Source organism: Mytilus californianus, unplaced genomic scaffold (assembly GCF_021869535.1).
Source record: "Mytilus californianus isolate M0D057914Y unplaced genomic scaffold, xbMytCali1.0.p SCAF_12, whole genome shotgun sequence".
NCBI lineage: Eukaryota > Metazoa > Mollusca > Bivalvia > Mytilida > Mytilidae > Mytilus > Mytilus californianus.
Genome location: NW_026262604.1, coordinates 17,585,681 through 17,595,935, shown reverse-complemented (window position 1 = coordinate 17,595,935; position 10,255 = coordinate 17,585,681). Strand labels below are relative to the sequence as shown.

The 10,255-nt window shown below is 31.8% G+C and overlaps 1 long non-coding RNA gene across 1 annotated transcript; it reads right to left on the bottom strand.

Moving 5' to 3' along the window:
- Positions 1-8,009: 8,009 nt before the first annotated feature.
- Positions 8,010-9,815, bottom strand: LOC127722408 (uncharacterized). Its single transcript, XR_007991716.1, has 2 exons — positions 9,679-9,815; positions 8,010-8,501 (listed from the first exon to the last, which is right to left on the bottom strand). It is a non-coding gene; the product is annotated as an uncharacterized LOC127722408 (long non-coding RNA).
- Between the last annotated feature and the right edge of the window lie 440 nt (positions 9,816-10,255).

Here is a 10,255-nt window from a genome sequence, read left to right as displayed (position 1 = left end):
TTAGTTTACATGTAATAACACCCCTGTTAGTCCTTAGTGGCATATTAAACACTGCTATAAAGACTATTTACTGCACTAAGGACTTATAATATGCCCCTTTAGAAGCAATGGTGAATTTACCGGGGGCAGCCCTCTCTAGTCCGGGTCTAAAACAAAATTCTTACATAATTTTATTGCTACTGAATCTGCTTATCTAGAGCGGAAATTATAATCACAGCTTCATTTGACTTCTAAACTAGCCGTTAATTAACCCCTGTTTCAACATGCGTGATTTATGACAACTATCGGTGGGTGTGTAAATATTGACACCTGTGTGTAATGTCTTGATGTAAACTACATGCACATGTTGATTGGAATAGTACTATTTTCTTTATTGGTTTTTAATACAATATCACAGATTAAGATCGATTAACAGGTGAAATCTTCTGACCAGGAAAGAAATTACTAACTAAAATCTGTGTGTTTTTAAAGAATATGTACAAATAAATGTTTATTGCCAAGAATGTTAGTATCAATAAATGGAATATGCCTTCATAACAAAATTCCGTTACATTACCATTTCTTGTGAATTTCTTTTTTCGGAACTGTTTTATTTGTGACTTTACTCAACAACAAATTTTTTTCACACTAAATTTTGTTTTTAAACTGAATGTCGTATTTTCTCTTCCCTCTTATTTTCAAGGGAAACCATCAATTTGTTAAAAATAACCTGCCCCTCCCCAACCCTTATCCACACAATATGGATTGGATTGGAATTGTCTAATATATATATATATTCGCCCCTCCTATATATAATAATTAATAAAATACTACTGTATTTATATAATACATACTTTATAACATTATCTTGGGCTTAAACATTTAGACCAAGCGTACATTAATATGTGTCGGTATATTTTTCCTGTTTAAATTACCCAATGTATGAGTCTATGAATGGGTCACCATTTATGAGGGTATGAATGGGGTTTACAGAAGAGAACAATGAGACAAAAAATAGAAATAACAAAATAAAGATTTGATGAAGTATAATGAATATGTTGATTGACTGTTGGTTCCTTAACGTCCCGTGTCAAATATTACATGCATGTTTAGGACGAATATAATAGAGATAAAATGGCAGAAGAATAAAGAATAGAGTGAAATAGTAAAAAAATATATATATAAACTATAGAAAAGATGATCTCACAACCCCCGCCCCCAAAAGAAAACCATTACCACCCACACTCGCATATATATATATATATATATATATATATATATATATGTATATACAAGTCTAAATTGAAAACAACGTTCAAACCTATGATTGCGTTGGATAAAAACCGCAATTTATATATACATCTCTAAATAAATGTTTAATTTTGGTTTTATGGTGCCCCCCCCCCCCCCGACATCAAGGTTCTGGATCCGCCCCTGCTTAGGACGAGAAGGGATGCTGTTACTTGTACATTGTTTTTATTTTAAGTAATTAACAATTACAAAGACAAGTGCTAAATATGTATAACCAAATGTGTTGTTCTCATTTACAAATATTCAAAGGACAAATCATTTTGCCTTTGTTTTATTTGTCTTTCTATAAAGTTATTTGCGAGCATTTCTTTGATGTGCGTCAACTTGTGGTCAGCTTGTTAAAATGTTTATGCAAGACAAAAGGAATAGAAATGTCGACAATAATAAAAATTTGATATTCTATGCCCAAAACAGATATAAGGAGATGTGGTATGAGTTCTTATGAGACAACTCTCCATCCAAGTCACAATTTGTAACAAGTAATCCATTATAGGTCAAATTACGGCCTTCAACACAGAGCCTACAGCAAGCTTTATAGAGCCCAAAAATGTTTAGTGTCAAACCATTCAAACAGGAAAATGAACGGTCTAATCTATATGAAAAACGAGAAACGAGAAACACTTATGAACTACAACATAAAATGACAATCACTGAACAAAAGGTTCCTGACTTGGGACTTGTGCAAACAAATTGAGCAGGTTTAAATGTGCAAAAGCCTTGATAAACGAATAATTCCCGAGACTTAAGTTACAATGTTTTTTATACTATCAAAATCGTATGTGCTAATTTAGAGCAAAAGATATAATTTTGTGAGAAAAAAAAATACGATTCATACAAATTAACTAAAAAAAGCTAAGAAAATATCCTTTTACCAAATGGTGAGAAAATTGTAACATTTGTAATACCTAAATACTTCATAATCTATTTCTGAAACGACTTCTCGTCCTGAATATGCATGAAATATTTGCCACTGGACGTTAAGCAACCAACAATCAATCAATCAAATTTCGCTCTAAAAATGACTGAAAGAATATAAGCCATAATTTTATCCATCACTTGTTGTTTGTTTGTACAGTAAACATAATGAATTCGTTTTTGTCCAGAAATATTCCTTAGACGAGTTCAAGTATGTAAATAAATTCACTGGGTATCATGTGGTAGTTGAAATTATTCAGTGCAATCATTTTGTGTCCGTCGTCGTCTTTCATACATATCAAATGTTGTATCCTCTGTTTGCTGTTCATCATCTGTTGTTTATGGCCGTCAGGCCTCGCGATCCGTCCCCAAATTTAAGCCCCCAATTATGTAATGACCATTCAAAGGGAGGGGGTGCTTTTTTTTTTCTATCGGGACAAACATTTTTCCTTCCTTAAAAAAAAACCACTTAACAATTTTCTATATTTTATCATTAAATTATTAACCGATGAATACTTTAGATTTAAAACTATAGATGGTGAATTAAAAAAAAAGAAAAAGATAATCCTAAGTATTTGTATGGTAAATACATTTAATGTTTATCTGGGTTATTTAATAATGACTATGTGGTATGTGCTTTACTTATTGTTGAAGGCCGTATGGTGACTTGTAGTTATTTACTTCTGTGTCATTTTGTCATTTTGTCTCTTGTGAACCATCGTCAATCATACCAATCATACCACAACTTCTTTTTATATTGCTTGCATGTAGTAAAAATTTATTATCATATTGAATTCGTTTTTGTCCAAAATGATTTATTGCTCAAACGTGTTCTTTATATGATCATAAATTTTGCCATGAACCATATTAAATTGAAATAATCTGAAACTGAAAAACTGTACCAAACAGTGTAATCAGTTTTATGTAATTTGACACGTGTCTAACGGTTCATTGATTTTCGGCAATATCAAAGAAAAATCGGCAAGTGGCTAAACAATGTTAAATTACTCATTGATTATTTTTCTGTAAAATTTGATTGATTGATTGTTGGTTGCTTAACCTCCAGTGGCAAATATTTCATGCATATTCAGGACGAGAACAAATTAACAATAAATACAATAGGTAGGTTCTGTAATGGGGCGTTAGGGATTAAGGTCGGAGAAATTTAGACTGCCACGGGAAATGAGGGTATATTGGATAGGGACAGAAATTTAGCCTTGCAACAGGTCACCTACGGACCCCTCAAAGAGTGCAAAGAGTGTAGCACTCTCTTTACACGAGCATCGGATTTAACGTCCACATTCTGACCGGACGTGGCTGCTTTGTACATCCCGCACAGCCAAACGGACGCCCCACTTTAGCAAGGGTTTTACTGCCGATCGGAGGAAGACCAGTGGTGACCATACTTCTATTCCCCAGTTACCCTTAGGGGAGGGGGGGGGGTGTTATAAAATTTGAAATTTATGCATTAAATATCAGTATCTACCATAATATGAAGAAAAATTAGACGTAACAGCACCCGATCTAGTCCTTAGTGGCATATTATAAGTCCTTAGTGCAGTGTTTAGACGCACCGGACTTACAGTTCAGTGATTTGCGGTAAAATCAAAGAATACGAATACGAAAGTTCTATTTTGATTCGGTTCACCATAGAAATAACAGTGGCTATTATATCTATGGTTTCACATATAACAATCAAACATAAGCTCTTGAGAGCTTTTTGCCGAATATAAAATAACATAAACACAACATTAAAACACACAACATGCAGACAAGCAAAACCTGCACGTGCGATTAAAATTTGGAATTTATGCATTAAATATCAAACTCTACTCTAAAACTCTACCATGACATGGAATTAGTTTACATGTAATAGCATCCCTTTTAGTCCTTAGTCACATATTTTAAGGCCTTAGTGCACTAAGGAGTCATTAGCAGTGTTTAGACGGGTAAACGGACAGAAAGTCACAGGACAAAAAGTCACAGGACTTTAAAGTCACAAATTTGATAGGACAAAAAGTCACAGGACAAAAAGTCACAAATAGTTTGTTGACAATTGTTTGAATATATAAGTGAAAGATCTTGAAATATTTTCTTTTTATTACATATATTCATTTTTAAGTTTAGGAAATTGTTCATAAGCCTTGATAAATGAAAATTTATTAAATTTTATCGTACAAAGGATATATTTCTTGGCACCATAAAGCTATTTAAGGATCAAGCCTCTTTGACATTAATTTTTGTTTTCATAGCAATTATTTGGTCATTATTAATATTTATTGCATACATTTTGAATACAAAGTTGCTTTATAAATAATAGTTTAAGAAAAAAAAAAAAATTCTTTTTAAATTAGTTTTTTCTTGTTCAAAGAAAAATAATCTCAAAACTGATTGTGACTTTTTGTCCTGTGACTTTTTGTCCGTGACGTTTTGTCTGTGACTTCTTGTCCTGTGACTTTCTGTCCTACATTCTTTAGACGCACCCTATCGATAATTTTACATTCGTACACTGTACTTATTGCGTAAGAGTAACAACTGGTAGTGTGTATCGCCTTCTATTATACATCTGACGGCGACATTTAGCTTTAGGGTAATTTTAGAGTGACCAGAGAGAAGAACGAAATTCAAGATATATATAACATTCAGTCGAAAAATAATTTTTTTGGTCATCCGCAAAACTGATGAAAATAATATATATTTAATTTCTAAATTTTATGCAATTCAATTTTAATACATAAAATTTACTTAAAATATCCATTAGCCATGCATGTTAGCGTTAGGCAAACTATAAGTAATTGGTCAGTATTTCAGTCAAGTTTTAATGAAATGGTGTATATAAAGAGAGATGTGTGTGGGTTGGTGTGTGTTTGTGTATACATATACTGCATAGATGAGTAACGATGACCGATTTGAGCTGGGATAATACTCATTTAGTTTGAATTTTATATGGTTTATAAACAAAGTTAATGTGATTTTTTTACTTTTTTGGGGGGCATTTAGCACTATTGTAAAAAAAATAATAATACATTGCTTAAATTAATTTCGAACCAAATCGAACTTTAAGATGCATTGTCTAACGAGTGTCAACAACAGGTAAATGCCAAGCTTATTGATAATTCATGTACCAGTAACATTAACAATATACGGGGATGGCGTGTTTGTGGATTGGAGATTACGAAGTTGAATTTGAAATAATATCCTTAGGCTAAGACGATGATTAATACACGTGAATTGCGTTACAATTCCGTTATATCTGAGCAGAGACATATATACACAGAGATTGGCAACTCCGTGAAATCCCGTTAAAAAACGCGGCCCGGAATGAGATTCTCGTCGATAATTATTCTACAACATGTAGACAAGTCAGGGATGAAAAACCTCGATAGCTAATCAAGAAAAGTAATAGGAAAACTTATTTCAGATCAAATAAATTCTTTTTCTAAAAAACTACTTGAAATAGTTGTATTTTTTTTAATGTATTTGATTGAGAAAATATTTTTTTCTTTTTTTTCGGCATTTCTTTTAATTTAAAAAGTAAAATCTGGTAATGATCATGATATTACAAGAAACATTTCTTTGCTAAAGTTTGCTTCTAAATTACACAGTGAAATTATGTGTGTCCGATTTTCCGGTCATTATTTCCTTAGAGTTGTGACTGTGGATTCACAGGTGTGCGATTACGCAATTTATTGCCCTCCGATCACCTGAATTTTGCCGGAGGTGAAGTTCTAAATGGATTATTACTTGGTAATTGTTTTTACAACTAAACAAATTCTGACATTATTTTAACCATAGTGGGCTATACTATGAATAGGGTAAACGGACAGAAAGTCACAGTACAAAAAGTACATACATTTTGTAAAGTCACAAATTGGATAGGACAAAAAGTCACAAATAATTTATTGACAATTGTTTGAATATATAAGAGAAAGATCTTCAAATAATATCTTTTTTTACATTTATTCATTTTTAAGTTCAGGAAGTTGTTCATAAGCCTTGATAAATGAAAAATTATTAAATTTTAATCATGCAAATAATATATTTCTTGGCACCATGAAGCCATTTAAGTGCCAAACCACTTTGACATTTTGTTATCATAACAATTATTTGATCATCATTGATATTTATTGAATAAATTTTAATTACAAAGTTGCTTCATATATTATAGTTCAATAAAAAATCAAAAAATTATTTTTAAAATTAGTGTTTTCTTGTTCAGAGAAAAATAATCTCAAAACTGAATTGTGACTTTTCGTCCGTGACTTTTTGTCCTGTGACTTACTGTCCTACATTCTACTATAGTATTCAATCAGGAACAAAAATAGTCATTTAACATGTCAAAAAAAGAAATCAGAAAGCAACTTTTTTATATAAAAAAAAATATGTAGCCAGTAGAATTTTGTCTCGTGGAAAACGGATTTAAATGATTAATTTTTGATTGACCTACAATTACATTATTTGTGGAACCTTTGCATGAATTTCCTAAATGAACGTACATTATGTACAGTGTTGTAGAAATCACTATTTTTGCTGTCATGAAATATTGAATATGAATCTGTCATTATTTGTAGTTTTTTATAGACTTAATATCACAGACCCTGATTAAAAACAACGTGTATCTTAAGAATGGTAAAATGCTCTGCTGAACTGTAGAATTTTAATGTTCTGTTTCATAGACCACAGAAGTACTGCAACATCCTTATCTTTACTCTTTCCTATCGGGTAGTGAAACTCGAGTTTGAAATTAGAAAGATTTAAAATTGAAGACAAGTTTTATCTGATCTTTTGTGGGTTTATGTTTCGGTGCAGTGCTATGTGGGCTGTTATTTTCTTTTCATTTGTCATTTTTTTATCTGTGTTACATGACCTTGTACTTTTTGTATTGCCCCTTGACATCTCCTGCTTCTGTTTAAACCTTTACCACTAATATCTCATCTGGTTTAAATAAAATAGTGTCTCATTCCCGGAATTTGTTATACAGGAATTCATTTTAATATCATTTTTTTTAATAAGCATATAAACTGCTTGGTCTCTTCACACAATTTAAGTTTAGGACGGAATGCATCAATAGGTACATACATGTACCAGGTCACCAATATATAAGTACACGTTATGTGCTTTTGACCTCCACAAGAATTCTTAAACATTCATAGATGTGCAAAGAATATTTTTGTTGTTGGGTTGTTGTCTCATTGACATATACCTCACATTTCTGAATAGTCATAGCAGCTGTGCCTTTTCAATTTATTGCAGAAAATATTTGCATTAACATTTTTCAAAATAGGTGAGGTGAAACAGTGATCACAGAATGAGGACATGTAAAACTGAAACAACACAACACAACAGAAAAATATAAACAAGCACCATTGCTAAAGGACTGAAACAAACAAAGATGATGACTAATATGAGCGACTAGTAGTGTACAAGTAGAGTGAACATTTCTTACTTCTTATTCTACACATTTTGTCATTTCATGTAAACAATTAAATATGTTATTTTCCGAGGAGAGGAAGGAATTTGTGAAACGAAATATTTTGCCTTTAGTACTGTCAAGTTATATATTCACAGGAGTGTTGTTGAATAAATGAACATTTTCCCTTTTTTTACATTATGCTACCTTTATGCTACAAAGGTAGCATTTCCATTCTCATGATATACAAAGATATTATAGAGTGGCCTTCCAATGATAGTCATACATGTAAATCATTGTCTCATTGGCAATCATACTACATCATCATATTGTTAAACATGTATGTAAAAATTATGTACATGTATATATACTAACGTAAAGAAGACAAATGAAGTTGAACACAAGATATTTATTTGCATTTTTATCCGTATAGTCTCTGCACAACTACCACTTCTGTTTCAAATTCAATAGATTGAATGCGGAGTCTTGTATTTATTCTTAGTTCGAATTCAATGATGTCACCATCACTTGCACAAAAATCGCATACACATGTACATCAAGTTTGGCATATGAACTATGATATTTGAACTACAATAATGTGGTGTTTTCACAGTCAGGATAAGCACATGTCATTTTCTCTCTTACTAAACCATTTTTTAGTATCACATTGATAGTAGTACATGTAATCGGTCCACTACATGACTGTGCAGTAACATTTGAAAAAAGTCATCACTAATAGTTGTTCCTGTCTGCCAGGGAATCTTTTTTTCAATCAGAAAGGCTAGGGAGTCCTACATTCAGCACATGTATGATATTACATCTCTTGTATGCTGCACTGTTAGGTAAATTTGATCAACATCTTTGTTCTTTTATAACATGCAGGATCCTGTTAAATAAAAAATGCTGTCAGATACTGAATGTAAATATGCATGTATATAAACTTGTAAATGTCATCAAAGTGGTGGAAATAATGAAAAAAACAATTTATATACACAAAACCGGTATGTCTTGGGAAAGTAATTCCTGTGATCAATGGTGATGGGTACATTTGTTCTTTAAAGATGGACAATTTTATAGACTGTAGCCATGGACAGGTGCCTGTCTTCATATTGAAGAGAATGAAAATGGCCGATAGCTTGAATGGTCATTTTTAATTGTAAATTGCATCAAAGCTGGTGAAAATATGGAAAAAACAACTGTTATACACAAATCCAGTATGTCATAAGAAAGTAATTCATGTGCTGGGAATAATTATTCTCTAAAGATGGACAAGTTTATTGAGTTTGACTGTAGACATGGACAGGGGCCTGTCTTTATATTGAAGAGAATGAAAATGGCCGACAGCTTGAATGGTCATTTTTAATTGTAAATTGCATCAAGGCTGGTGAAAATATGGAAAAAACAACTGTTATACACAAATCCAGTATGTCATAAGAAAGTAATTCATGTGCTGGGAATAATTATTCTCTAAAGATGGAAAAGTTTATTGACTGTAGACATGGACAGGGGCCTGTCTTTATATTGAAGAGAATGAAAATGGCCGACAGCTTGAATGGTCATTTTTAATTGTAAATTGCATCAAAGTGGGTGAAAATATGTAAAAAACAACTGTTATACACAAATCCAGTATGTCATAAGAAAGTAATTCATGTGCTGGGAATAATTATTCTCTAAAGATGGAAAAGTTTATTGACTGTAGACATGGACAGGGGCCTGTCTTTATATTTTAAAAATTGAACGTGGCCGACAGCGAGAATACTGAATTTTAATTGTAAATTGCATCAAAGTGGGTGATTTAATGAAAAATTCAACATATTTACACAAAACCAGTATGTCTTGGGAAAAGTGATTCATTTCATAAATGGTTTTATTCCTTTTCGAATGAAAAGGTTTTAATAAAAAATACGTCCGTGTAAAAATTTTTCATAACGTCCATGTCGGCCAAGCTTTCCCCTTATTATTGACCACAATAAAACGTTAATCGTCACAATATTTTAACTAACAATTACTACAAACTGAATAAAACAAGGTAAATAATTTACGAAATTGAAATATATACTTACATTATGCTGTTTTGAAAAGCTTGATGTAAAATAAAAATCGAAGCGGTGGTGAACTTGTCATGATCAGATGCAAAATGGCGATCTCGTTAAAGTCTCGTGTGATGCGTGTTTTTAATTGGATTTCACTGACCACTGTTACAGTTGCCAATCTCTGTGTATATATGTCTCTGATCTGAGACCGTCCATGATTTTTTTTAAAGTTTAAAAGACACGTTGTTAAAGTTCGTTAAAATATTTTTGAAACACGATTTTATCCGAAAAAATTATATCAATGTAAACATTCATAAAATTGTCAATTCTGTCCAGAATTTTTCAATTAAAACGGGAAAAGGAGTAAAGATATTTGAATTTTTCTTCTTTAGCAAGTGTAAAATCATTTGTTACCCGGAACACTATGCTATACTGACCAGAAACTTAACCATTTACGACACTTTAGAGACAAAAGGTCAACAATTTTTATTATCTCTACCTTTGTTTAGAGAAAGGAAGACAACATTTAAACGTAAGGAAAAATGCAAAAATTATGTCATCTTGTGTATTTGAGAGTGAAATTTAAGGTAAGGTAAGTTAAGTCATT